The sequence below is a fragment of the Falco rusticolus genome, chromosome Z (genome assembly GCF_015220075.1).
Source record: "Falco rusticolus isolate bFalRus1 chromosome Z, bFalRus1.pri, whole genome shotgun sequence".
NCBI lineage: Eukaryota > Metazoa > Chordata > Aves > Falconiformes > Falconidae > Falco > Falco rusticolus.
Window position 1 is genome coordinate 52,123,696 of NC_051210.1, and position 14,950 is coordinate 52,138,645.

At 34.9% G+C, this 14,950-nt stretch overlaps 1 long non-coding RNA gene across 1 annotated transcript in view; it reads left to right on the forward strand.

The window, feature by feature from the left end:
- The window catches only part of LOC119141536, a 329,884-nt gene that overhangs the window by 189,881 nt on the left and 125,053 nt on the right, over positions 1-14,950 (forward strand). The gene's annotated exons all lie outside the window — the stretch shown is intronic.

The following is a 14,950-nucleotide window of genomic DNA, read 5'->3' on the forward strand; positions in this document are numbered from 1 at the left end:
GTAATGTAGCGTGTATACGGAAATGTATACGTTGGGAAGTAGTCACAGAGACCAATTTTAGGTGTACCAGATGAATATTCTACACCCTTTCTGCTCTACATGGGGCTACAAAGCCATGCTGCAGGGCAGCTCAGAGCACTCAGCTGGGGTTCCTCCCCTGCTATCACCCTCCAGAAGAGCCTGTCTTGCTCCCAGCATTAACAGAGATAAGCCTTACAAATATGTTATCTGTACTTGTGGATAACCTTTCTGAATAGCCTCACAGGGAGCACAAAGTGAGACATGCACTCCTGCCACCCATGTGAGTGAGGCCTTCTGCCTGGCTCGGGGGTAAATCAGAACAGCACAAAGCTTTGCTGAGTGGAATGAGGTAGTGGGCTGGAAGGGAAATAAATCTTCCTTAAATACCATCCCTTCCTAAGGTAAACCACTCAGTGCTGATGCAAAAAAACCTTAGTTCTCATAGTTTTATGTACATTTAGGCTACTCCCGTTTGAAACAGGCAGTGCTAAGTCTCTGAAGGTGTCTGTAATGTGGCTGTGGAACTGCCAGTGGAATCTGGAATGAATCTTCAGGGACTACTAGCTTTAAAATGTGCTGGACAATCCCAAATTATTTCCTTTTCCTCCTTTACTTTTCCTTTTTATCTTTATTTGTGGCAAAGCAATGTTGCCATCTTATTTAATTTCTTTTTTAAATCCTGAAATAAACCATTCGGTAATAATAGAAAAACACTTCAAGGTGATTACTGGATTGAGCAATACTTTATCAGTGCCATCTAGTGTACACAGCTACAAAACAAGATAGCATTTTTTGCTGGCCCGCCTTTCTACTAAATTCACAAGGTGTTATGGCAAGTGAAATTCCAAATGCTTGTCTTTAATATCAATGTCTCTTCAACAAATAATTCTTTCTTAGCTAAACATTTTATCAAGAGGTTTCAAGATAGTCATGTGGAGAGTAGTTATTAGAAAAGGATTTAGGAGGCTTATGTTTCATTTGAAATTTCAGTACTAACTTTACTATGTTCCTAAGACAGCAGTGGAGATAAATAGCTGTATCATTCACATCTGCTGGTTTACCTTAATAATATGAGTAATCCTATCCTTCATACTTTGTAAGGAGGATGAATAAAGCTACCAAAAATACGATAATGGCAATCCATTGGATAACTTCCATAAAAATTTCTGGCTTAAAAGGCAGGCAAGGAAATAAATTCAATATCATGAGAGTAGAGCAGCAGGATATTTAAGTGGGGTATCATAGTGCTTTTTCACATTTGAGTGCCCTTACTAGGAAGTTTCTACTCACTGATTTTCAGCAAAATTAAGCTACTATTTTCCTTTCTTTTTTTGGAGAAACATGAAGTGATTCTTAGTGATGACTGATCTTTTTACCACTAGAAACAAAAACCATTCAACTAATCAGGATCAGAAGGAACAAAAAGTAATTGATTTCATTATTCTTGTACTCCACAGTAGTGGCCACTGACATGACTGCTGAAGCAGTTATGTTGTCAATTACTAAAACTGCTGGACTTATTTCACTCTTTCTTTAAGTAGAAAAATAATGGACAAGAAGACTGAGGTTGCCACTGTTTTTTTATTGAAATATTAATCCCCAAGTTGTCAAATTGTCTTCTCTGTAAAAAAACCCAAAAAGCCTAATTTGGGTGCAGGGGGAAGAGGAAGTTAGAAATGGAGAGTGTAATGTCAGAATCACTGTGCTCTCTGTTATGCAAAAGTTTCTGTGTGTTCAAAGATAGAGACAGAATATTACCGTATTCTTTGTTGCCAACCTATCTCAATATATTTAAAAGTCCATCCCAACAGATGGACTAGAAATTATTTATTTAATGATTTATTTTATCTCTTATTGGAATGGAATACAGATACATATACACACACACATACATATATGTACATAAACGTGTACATATTCTGGTATATAAATATATGTGTATATCTCTGTATACATTAGTGTATATATGTATATGTATCTATATATGTGTATCTGGGAAAGAGAAGTTGCTATGAGGGAAGGGGTTGAGACTCACTAGTTTCAGGCCAGTTTCAATCCTTATCATTACTTACATAAAATAATCATCTCAAGAATTTTATTCTGAATTAGCTGTTTGTACATGGTGCCACATATACAACACAATTCATTTTGCAGGGAAGGCTATGGTCCCTGTAGGTTATTATCCATGGAGGTCATGGTGATGAGGTCTGAGAGCTCTTCAACAAAGAAAGCAGAAACAGAAGGGTTTCCCGCCTCCCCCCCCCCCCCCCCCCCCCTTTTTCCTATCTCTTCGTGGATGTTTTATGCTCCTCCACCTCTTTCCCAAAGAAAATGTGGTCTTCTTCTATGTCTTCTGGTTTGAACCTGCAACAGAGGAGAACATCTTACTGGGTATTCTGAGAGGCCATACACTTGAATTTATGACTTGATATTTTTGTAGTTTACATAAATAAATATTTTACACAAAAAAAGAGCTTACTGAACTGAAAGGACAAAAAATGCTCCATCACAATATATGGCAAATCTCTGTGGCAGGCGTGTGGGAAAATCAGATTTTGTTGCTAGTGTGATATCCACCTGGGCATTTTGACCACAGTCTGACTCCATACATCTATTATTGGTGCATCAAATACTGATTTTCTATAATCATTTTGTATAGTTCAGTAACATGGTGAGTAATTTGGAAAAGCTTAGTCTCAGTCCCCGTATAAGCAAACACTAGATCCCTTGCTTAAATTGGTGTGATCGATTCATAGCAGTGAGTCTCAAAGATACCTGGAGGGTAAACACTTTCCTAGAAAGCGAACATTGTACATGTGGTTAAAATACTCAAGGAAGATAACTGAATCTAAGTCCGCCATGTACAAAATTGGTATGTATCAAGTAACAAGTAAAAAACGGACTGTTCCTAGATGACTGCTTACCATTTCTACTTTCACTAAACTTCTTTGGTGCACTTGATCTGAATTTGCAGATACAGTTTCAGAGAAGCTGAAAATTAATGTTTAGAGGTGTGGTAATTGACCTTTTACTGAGAAAGAAAATGTTAGCCTTTTCTACTTGATATACACCATACTTACTTATAAAGAATTGCATAAATAATAATTGCTTACTAAAAGGCTGTGTTCATTTACGAGTCTCTACTAATCAAAATGATTACTTAATTAGAATTTTTATTTTCTTTAGAGTGTGACAGTTAAAGCAAATTCCATTGTGCATGTAAAATGGAATTCAAGCTCATTTGGTTAAATGTCCCAACCCAGTAAAATTACACAAAGCTAGCTTAATGAGCCTTTTAAAATTTCTGAAAAAAAAGCAGCTAAGCAACTGAGCTACGTAGTAAATTAGGTAGTACTGTGTAAGACATTTTGTGATATTATTTATGTTCTTCCATTAAAAATTCTCTTACTTACTTAATAGGGCATTTTGTGGTACTACTGGTTGCAGAAGGAATTTTTAGATGTAATGCAGTCTAGTTTTGCTCTTATATGCAACCTTAATTTTAACTGCAGTTAATGGAAATATTTATATAGAGCCAACTTCCTGATGAAGAAAATTTAATGTATGAAAAGTTCTGGAAGGAAAAGTGTCAATGAATCCTATATAGCATTCTATCTTCACAAAAATAAAACATGAAAACAGGAACAGTCTTTAGAAAATATTACCTGAGTACCTGATTGTGATGATACCTATCATATTTTCCTGTAATAGTCAAGCGTTGTCTTACCTTTTTTTTACTTCTGTGGCAATTATAGTGAATAGAATGATGAGACTAGACTTGCCAAAAGGTTTTGCATGTGCCAGGCTTCAATATCTTGAAATGTAACAGTGCCTGTTACAGCTTGCTTTACAGTTACTATTGTTCTACTTCAAGCTTCCTCTCCTCTCCTCTCCTCTCGTCTCCTCTCCTCTCGTCTCCTCTCCTCTCCTCTCCCTCTCCCTCTCCCTCTCCCTCTCCCTCTCCCTCTCCTCCCCTCCCCTCCCCTCCCCTCCCCTCCCCTCCCCTCCCCTCCCCTCCCTCCCCTCCCCTCCCCTCCCCTCCCCTCCCCTCCCCTCCCCTCCCCTCCCCTCCCCTCCTCTCCTCTCCTCTCCTCTCTCCTCTCTGCCCTGCCCTTCTTTTCTCTTTTTAATGACTGCATCTGTATGTTAGTAGCTTCATTATTTCCTAAATTTACAGTATATTTGTCCAAAGCGTACATTCACTTCATAATGCATAACAGAAAGAAACAAACCTATTCAAGCTGATGGAAATGTTTTCTTTTTGATAATTTTGGTTTTCACCCTATCTAAATTTAAAAATGCTTACTTCTACTATGGCTGTTTGGTGGAGATGATAAGGAGCACATGTCCTTCAAACTTAAAACATGTTGTCTATCATGGTGACATCCTGTTTGCAATGCAAGTTCTTAAATATCTCAAGTTATTCAGTGTCTGCAAAATGAGGACTGATATAAAGTAACTGGAATAGCTATAAAACTTCTTGTATTTCTTCTCTCACCTGAAGGTGTGATTGCAATGTAAAAAAGGTAAAAGTTTTTGAAGCTTCAGCAATGATGAATTCTTACTTCTCACTATCATTATCTTTTGACACCTTTTCTGACACTTGGAATGTTTCCTCGATAATTTGAAAATGGGCTGAATGGGGGAAAAAAGCCGTATGCAGTCTTCACAGCTGGTGCAATGTGCCATTGTGCCTTGTCGTCATCTGCCTACACTTAATTAATAAGCATCTGTTTCATTCTTGTATTTACACAAGATACAAAATGAAATGCCTAAGTTTGATTTTTTCCATATGTGACATGATGCTTCCTCTGTCACTTCAAAAATTATTACTGTGAATATGAAAAATACAAATACATCGAAACATAGAGGTCTGTTTGTTCAAGAAATAAAAGACATGCATTCATGGGTAAAATATGTAGACAGATCAGCTGTGTTAATGGAAAGCTCTACTTTTGTGGAAGGAATTTTATGGTATTCTAGCAGATCAAAAAATAAAAATATGTGCATGTTACCTGAATAACTATTCTGACATAATATATTACATTTTACAAGTTAATTAATTTCTCTTCAGAAGCAAGCGTATTTGGATTTCTGGCTATTGAATAGCTTGAAATCTGGATTTATATTTAAGCCAGTGATTAGTAACTACTGAGGCTCTGTTTATGCATGTAGCTCCTCTGTAGGTGTGTGGATACAAACAAAGAATATTAATAATATAACATCTACCAAGGCAAATGGTCAGTAACCACTACCTCACCCTGGCAGTTGTACAGATACTTGTGATAGCCTCCATTACTTTCTTATCAGTATGTTAAAGCTTTATTGCATGGATGCCTGTTGAATGCCATACAGATTTCACCCACACATATATGATTCAACTTCAGTCGATGGCTCTCTGTCACTAGTTTAAATTTATCAGTGTTAGCAAGAAACATGATGTTCAGTTGCAAAAATATTGTACTGTACTTATCATCGTTTCCCCCTAGAAGAAATTATAGAAATTATTAACATTTTAAAAATAACATTAGAAATTATTAAAAATAGAAAATATTAAAATTTGTGGTTTTAAGATTTCTCTAGTAATTGAGTGGTTTATTACCCCTAACATTAATGCATACTTAACTAATTAAAGCTGAAGTTATAACATATTAACAATTCCAAAACTATTTTTAATATTGTTGAAAGCTTGGCCTTTAGAAATCTAAGTGAGGCTTTTATGGGTTTGGTTTTTAGGGTTTTGGTTTGTTGGTTTGGGTTTTTTTGGTCTTGAATAAGTAATATCATACCAAGATTCAGGGTTTCTTTTCTGAGATTTATGGCATCAAGTTTAGTGGCAATGGGTAAAATATTTTTTTTCAAAGTTTCACAGAACTCATCTATTTCCTGATGTTACCAGAAGTATAGCTTTTACTTCTGGTGTCAATGTTAAGAATTTCACATTGATTCACTAGGTATCAAAACAAATCTTTCTTTATATGACCACATTGTTTGGGAAAATGAGAGTAACAATTTGCATGATATGCGTAACAAGAAAAGTAATTGGGGAACAATGAATTTGAACATAAAACCTCATTCTTACCTTACCTTACTTTAGAAATAATTTAATTTTCCATCTAGTTTTTAAGTTTGGATATGTAATGTAGGGAGGGAAAGGATGAGAACCAAGAATAAGCGTTTTCTCTTCTCCTTCAATAAAATGTAATGTCCCTGTTTAAGAACTTTTGTCACATAACTAAGTTGTTGAGAAGTAGAAGACTTCTAGGATGGATGGCAGAATTTCTAGATTGGACAGCAGAATGTAACAATCTTTACTCTTATGTTTACTAGTTATTTTCCAAGTCTCTTAATACTTTTGAAATAGCTGATGTACACAATTGTCTTGCCAGCTTCCATGAAATAAGTTGAGGATTTTGGGCTTTAAGAGACTGCACTGAAAAAAACCCATACCATAAAAAAAAAACAAAAAACAAACAAAAAAGACCCACTAAAAGAAACAAAACCAAACCCAAACAAAAAAATGAACCCTGCCACTTCTGCAAGGACCACCTAATGTCCACCACATTCCATGACAGCAACGACAAAATAATTCAGTTGCATTAATTTTTCTTACTACTATGATAAGGAAACATTTTGGAAAAATTAACTTACTTGCAAACAGGCTTTTTGTTCTGACTCACATGGGAAGATAGTAAAAAGGGTGTATGTGTGTTAGTATACCCTAAAGTTTGCAACTGAGAGAGAGAGAAAAAGTAAGTTGTTTTATTTGCATCCCCTCTGATACCTGAGCATGTTTTACAAAATACCCAGCAAACTTCAACTACCATGCTAATCTTCGAAGATGAAACATCCCATTCTGCTGTCAACACACCCACAGGAAAAAAAGAAATCATATGGAAAGTTCAAAATTATCTACAGTGGACAACTGTAATTATCAAATTGTACAATGTGATGATATGCCGAAAGCATACAGACTGTTGTTACCTGAGTACAAACCATCCAAAATCAAACTGGGCGTAAAAGTGCTAGGGGGAAAAATTAGAAGGAACAAAAAATATACTTTTTCAGTTCTTTGATTTTCATTTTCAGCACGACCTTCCATTCAGATAAAATAGTTGTTGTTGAGAAAGGGAAAGAGAGTGTGAATCATGAAACAGGTAAGAGGCTACTAAATCAAAGGATCACAAATCAAAGAGCTGCCAAAGAGCAAACAGGTTGCCCTCAGAACTAAAATTACGATTTTGTTCAGTCTATATAATCTTTGAGTACAGAAAGCTGTTGTGCTTAGGAAAAAGGTGGAGATTTCACTAACATATTTTTCAGAAATGGTAGAAATTAGTTTCATTTTTATGCTGTTCACAATTTTCTTAGATGTGAAGGGGAAAAAAAAATGACGGTGTTTTGGCCTTCTTGAGGCCTTTGAGCAAATATGAATTACTCCATAGTAAGTTGAATATGTATAATACAAAAAATCCTGAAGTACCTGAGTGAATTCTCAGGCAAATTAATAACTTGCTGTCTAAAATTATCCAGTTGCAGGCATCTATTTCTTAAAAAGTAATAAAGCTTCTATGTCTTAATAAATAACCTAGATAAAAAATTAACTCATCTACAAGTTATGTTTACATTGCTACATAAACACACTTTCTTTTAATACTATGGAATTTATTTTCTTTTTTCTATGGAATCTAAGATGATGTATTTAGGAAGGAAACTGTATCAGGGTTTTGATTCTGTATTTTTTTGATGCTTGAATATTTTTTTTTGGTATTGTTATACAGTACTGGTGTGTGGTATACAAAATCACAGCAAGCGTTTAGCTTTTAATGACCAAAAACCAGTCAACTACTGAGATTTCAGAAGGTACCACAGTCCACTAAAAACTATTGGTCAAGACTACACTGACAGCTAGGATAAAACAGTCCTCTGTATGAGTGCTATATGAGTGCTCTGTCAGTTATTATGGACCATACAACCTGGAATTTTTAACGTAATCATGTAGCTACATTACAGGTTGAATTGTACTATGTCAGTCAGTTCCTTCCATTCAACATATCTCAGGTCTCTCAGGCTGGCTTGTTTGTTTTTGCTTTCCTCCTTTTAGTTTCTAGTCATACTTCTTTTCTGTATCATAGAAAAGACAAATACATTGCACTTTCCATTGTATTCTGCTACTAACTTGTCTTCCTTGATACATCTATATTTCCCCACCTTAGAATTCTTTGCTATTGCTTTTTTCCAAATTAAAATAATTCCCTGAAGTTAGGAAATTCACCCACTAACCAGATTAACCAGTCATATTTTATTTCATTGCTCTGCTACCATGTACAGGAGAAAGTAATCCAAAGATAGAGGACTTTGCCACAATTTAAATAATTTTCATGTCCATTTCTTTTATAGAGTCCCTAGACAAAAGGTTTTTTTAGTGAAAACTCTATATGGAATAAATACATGTGTATCACCTTGTTACAATGTTCCACCAAGGGATTAAAATAACACTGCTTCTGGTTTAATTGAGAAGGTAAAGATTCTCTTTGATAAAGGCAGTCTGGTACTCTATGCAGAAAGGTTATAAGAATAAGACCTGGAATTTACAAACTTTGATACATCAGGATCTTAGTATTTTGTCAGGATTTGTACGTTCTTTCCAAATTTAAAATTAATAGAAACATGTGGAAACATGTTGTGATCTTTGTGTTAGAAGTGAAATTTATTAATATTAATTTACTTGAAAAAGTAATGCATGGTCTTCTTTCATTTTTCTGTGTTCATACTGCACTCCAAAAGTCCTTTTTCTTTTCTGAAGATTTTAGGAAGCATTTATATTAAAAGCTCATGTCACTTAAGCTCCACCTTCCTAAAGTATTTCAGATGTGACTTAAAAGTGATAATTGGCATAATTATTTTCACAAATAATTATTTTTCAGTAATGGACTAGTTTTCATTTTCCCAGTCTTTGTGTAAGCTGATGAATAAGACATTTTTATGGTAGAATCCAATCTAGTTGCAAAACTACTTCTTGACAGATTCAGTAAGACACTGAAGTAAGACACTCTGCGCTTTCCAATTATCCTCTTTTTTTAAAAATTATCTTCATTTAACACCTTACTATTAAGAAGTTTTGTGACAGGTGGGTCTAAGGAATGGAAGGAAAGCAAAGCACGGGTGTGACTAGCTAAGAACATTTTTATACATACATACAAACATGTATATATAAATATATGTATCATATATATAACATTTGTAATATATGAAGTATGATATAGGTAGATATAAAAGTAAAAATTATAATGTATGTATACACATTTATGTACAGTATATATAAATAACATATATAGATTTTTTTTTTTCATGACCATAGAAATGTAATTTGATGATATTCTCAGTGGTACCTTAGCTTTGGTTATTTGTCTCAGAAATTCAGCCGGCTCACAAGCCCAGACCTTCCTTTGCAAATACAACTCAACAGTTTAATCTGAGAGACGCTTTCTCTTTGTATGGTGGAAAATTCCCCGTTAGTTCAGTGGCTTACTCCAACATGAAGAATCTTGGCAGTCCTTTTGTGATGGGCAGGCAGGAAGTAAGCTCTTCAGTGGACTTGCTGGCTATTTCACATTTCAGAGTAAACCCTGTGGAATATTGCTAAAGCTTTGAGAATTTATTTTGATATCAGCATCAGCTGTCTCAGCATCTTTTTAGGAAAAAAATCCTCTTGATCTGTTAGATTGACATATATATAGTTGTTAGTCACTTTTAGTTCCTAACTTATTACTGAAGACAGGCATCCTGAAAACTTGCTATGAAACAATTTACATTATTTTAATCAGCCAGTATGGCACAGTTAGAATGAAAGGCCTTTAGTGGAAAATGTTTAAACACATACATATATATAAAATACATACAGATTTTTTTTTTTTTTTTTTTTTTTTTGGTGTGTGTGAGTGTAGTGTGTGTAGATATATATATACTGTCCTTGGTCACAGTCCTGCCACTGCAGGGCCATCGTCCTGAGGAGAGTCCTAGGCTAGCCAATGGGGCTGCCCACCCCTCTGGAATCACCTGGGACATCCAAGCCAGAGGCTGCCCTGGCTCTGGGTGGGTGGCTGGGAATCACGTGTTGCATCCCATCCTCCCCCAGTTGCCAGCATTCCTCATCCATTCTTGTGTCTGCAGAGATTAGCCTCTATACAGGTAGCCTGGCAAAAGAGACGTTGTCCCTTTTGAGAACAGTTGTCTTGTTAAAAACAAACAAGCAACACCACCCCCACCCAAAAAACAACAAAAAAAAAAGGGGGGAGGGGGGGCAGGAAAGTCAAAACCATAATATAGTTGTAGCTGAGGTTTTGTTTGTTCTGCAGCTTTTACACCTGAATTTCCTCCGTGTGTCCCATATGTCATTTCTTATCCCTCTCTCTAATTTCCCCAATGGTATCCTGCCACTCTCACCTCACTACAATGCTTGTAATGCTAATCCTTCAGGTATCAGTTGTTCTCTGAATTCCTTCCAACCTTCTTCTTCAAGCAGTCATTGTTCATTTCATCCTCTATTGCCATAACTCCCCCTTGAACTCCTCACGCTTTTCAATCTGCTACTATGTGGCTGCTGCAACTCTCTCTCTTAGGTACCATCATCCTGAAATATCTACCAAATGTCTTTTTTAACCACCCTCTATAGTCTTGATGCTCACAGTTAAATCTCTTACCTTTTTAGGGAAAACATGCCTTTCAGCTGAATTGTGAGTCCTATAAAGGTCTTATTTGCTTTTTGAATCCCCACGCCCACCCTTTATAATTGATACTGTAACAACTTCCATGTCTTGAATTTCCATTTAATTGAAATAATGTATGATTAAAATGTTAGATCAGATTATGCCATCGAGCTTAATCAATGATGAATTTAAAATCCAATTAAAAGATCAGTTCAAAATGTGTTTTGTTTGAATGTCAGCTACCATGACAAGAGTTTTAACTAATGAGATATGCTGATTAGATAATATTTGGACTACCAAAATGTTCTTAAGTTTTGTATTCAGCTAAAGACCATCTGTGAACCAAAACTAATTAATTACAACAAAACCTAATGATAAAGGTAAAAACAAATTTATATTCCTAAATAAAATCCTGATTAAAAAGTTGCAGTTTTTCATCCTTTTTAGTAGTAAAATGTTAAACAAACACTGAAAGATTCACACTTAAGATATGCATAACCTTTTTTTAAAACAATCAACAATCCCTCTGTCAAAATAATTTGCAAATGTGGGCATTTTTATCGACTTCAGTAGAAATGCCCTCAAGAGTAACAATCTGCAAGACACTTAATTACTAAAGAAAAGTAAAAGGAAGCAGAAAAAATGACACCACAATACTTGCTTTTTCTTTTGGCAGAATTCAGTTCTAGTAATATTTTTTTTTGCTAGCTAGGTAAAAACCTCAACCTCTGAGCATAATGGAAGATAAATTAAATTATTATTGCATTAAGAGGTACATAGAAAACCCATGAGAGGTAGGAACAAAAAATAAATTCTGTTTTGGCCTAAGCATGTCCTTGATGTAGTAATGTATCTTTATAGCATGCTTCAAATTTTGTTAACTAGTTCAACTTCACCCAGACTGGGAATCTCCTTTTAGCCACCATTAAAACAAAGCAAAACAAAGAGAAGAAAAAAAAAAAGGGGGGGGGGGGGGACACGGGACAGGCGGGGGGAGGGGAGAAAAATCAATTATCCACTATGGGCTAAATTTCCCTTTAAGCTTACGCTGATTTTTGAAACTTACAAAAGATAATAATTAATTGTGGATCAATGATGATTTTGAAGTCTGATTTCTTTTGACTACCTGTATTTGGAAGAGAAGTTTCACACTGAGCAGAAATGTTTGCTTGTTTTAAGCATCAAAAAAAATCTAGAAATCACTGGAATAATGGATATTAATGTATAACTTCCATCCCCTCTTTTTGCAGTGCAGATCACAGACTAGCAGTCTGTTACAGGTTAAACTAGATGTAGTTCTTTTCTTCTTCACTGAAATAAGGATGCTGATTTAATTTATTTTTTTTTTTTTTTTACTGAAACACAATTATTCCTTTGGACAAAAATTTCTAGCCTTCTGACTACTTTTAAATCACTGGACCCTTTGGGTTTAAAATTAATAGAGTGAAAAGGAAAAATCTCTCTGAAGCCTGTCCCATAAACAGGAATTTTCGGACCTAAAATGATGCATACGTAAAACATAACATATTAGAATGACTGCAGAATTGATACTCTTATATTCAAAAGAGATAAAACCCAGCAAAGAGTTACACATTTTGCGGCAACTTTACCTAATTTAAACCTTCTTATTATTCAGTCTGTTGAATAATGTGTACTTGTCACCTTCTTTAGGAAAGAAATTTTTGTAAGACTTTTTGATGGTTTATGGAAAATACAGTCTATTGATAATATTTTCCTATACTTTTGAACTATAGTTAAGAAAGAGGTGTAGAAGTAAATTGACTACAAACTGTTTTGAAGACTTGTTGAAACTAGTTCAGCAATATTGCAGATTTTCTGTTTCATCATATTTCAGAACAGTGTTTTTTCTTCTATTAGAAGAGAGCTGGGAATTTCAGCCTTGTGGCCAATTGTTCTCTGAAGTGTCAGCCTTTAAGTGTGCCACTATTCCAGAACTTTTTTTTTTTATTATTATTTTTTAGATATATATGTGCACAAAATTATCTATATTGTAAAAATATATTTGATAAAGGGCAGCATCAAGAAACATGACATATCTACATACTACTATGCTGTGGAATAAGATATTTTCTGTTCTACAATGGAAAAACAATGCTTCTAAAAATACTTTACAATGAATAGCAATTGTCATACTTCATACACCAAGTGTGGGAGAGACCTGAAATAGTCACTGCAAAGTTTCTTTCTCATAACCAAAATGCTACTAACTTCTAGGAAAAACCCTGCAGTATTATTGTTTTGACCTATGAACTAGTAAACTAGTGAGGAACAATTTATACCAGAAATAGCAGCCATTTGTCTCCAACAGATATACATACTGCAGTTGTTGTGTAAAAGGTTGAGTAAATGCTTTTGTGTTCTTTTATAAAGGAAACAAACCCACATTCTTTCAATAAAATCCATATTTAATTTAATGAAAATAATGCTTGATAATTTTTTATTAAATGAGTCAAGTAGTCAGAAAAAAAAAATGCCAGTTCAACTGAAAAATGTTTTTTTTAACTTGACTGGGAATGGTCTATGGTACAGCACATAAACTAGCTTAGGGTTCATGACAAATTTGCCCTACCACACGCATTGGAGAATCTTTCCTAGTGGACTGGTTTTATGTGTGAGTGTTACTTATACATCTGGTTTAAATTTTTTAATCTTTACAAAGATTAAATATTATTTGGGGTTTGTTTAATAACAGAAATAACAGCACATTTGTCTTGTTAGAAAAAAGGTTTCAGTGTTCTAAATAAAAAGACAATTAATCTATATATTGGCTGTGAAATCCTAGACAAAAGTATTATTACATTTCTGTGCTCTATTTGCTTGTTAGAATGAGCTGGTTTTGCCCCACACCCCACTCCCTTTTTTTTTTTTTTTTATTTAGTTGTAAACCATTGTAAAAATAGTTTCTTGATCATCTGTAATATTATGTGTCCATGGTCTGGAAGTTCACTACAAGTCTCTTAACAGTGATTTGAGTGTGTGACAACAGAACCCTATAGAACTATATAATTCTCTGGTACAAGTATTTTCTTTGCATTTCAGAGATGGTCAGAAGAAATGTTACTTTAATATAGAGCATTTGTCATTGTCAAACATTCATAAACTGTATATATTCAAACTGACTGCTGCTGATTCACTCAATGGGATGCAGCTTGTTAACCTCTGACTTAGATATATGAGAATCTGACTTTCTGTGCTAGATTCACAGAACTTCTGTCCCACTGACCACAAAAGAAGCCCAAATCCAAAATCCAAATCCTCACAATTCCTGCTGAGCTGCAAAGGAGACATGAATATATTTTAGAGACCATAGCACCAGAGTTTTGCAAATGGAGTCCATTCATTTCCTAAATGTTTCATGCTAAGCATGTGCACAAGTGTTTCTGCACAACATTGCATCTGCACTGAGCACATGGACATTTACTTTGTACCGAAAATCTCATCAGAACTGTCAAAGTAAATATTTCCTCATCTGTTCCACTCCTAGAGCTTAATCTGCCAGCTGCCTTCCAGGAACATAATCTGAGTCAGGCCCCACAGAGAATTTGGTTGAGAATAGTGCTGTAATATTAGCTCTACCTGATATTCTCATGATTGATGTATTAACTTGGAAGAAATAAGGGTCAGGCTGTGATACCTGTTTTTGCCTCAGGGAATTTTATACATGCACTTTATGTCCCACATTGTACCAGAAATTGTCCTTATTGCAATAGCATCAATGAATTTTCACAGATATTCACAAAACTACAACCCCATGGTATCTTGTTGCAGCTGATGCTGTGACAAATCCTTAACTGCTGACCGAACCCCATATAAAGACTTGTCAGGAGGACATTTGTGAGGTAGCCTAAACAAGTCTTCAGAATGTCCAGCACTGTTGCAGTGTCTGGCTGTTAGTTCTGGACCCAGTCGTATGAGACAGAAAAACCCAGAATCCTCAGCATGTCTTCTGAATATATACACTGCAGGAAGAGCATCCATTTTTGAACAGGTAGTTAAACAAGATAAGGTTATTTTTTATATGAATTTTTATGAGCATTTTTTTTTATTTTTTGAATTGAAAATTGAAAATTTGAGAAATTTTATGAGCATTTCTTATTTCCCTTGTCCTGTCTTATTTTCTTGCCTTATGAGGGCTGCCAATATGTGTGAGTCTTAATTTATTTTGCTCGTGGTTATAGGGTAATTATTTAATTGCATTA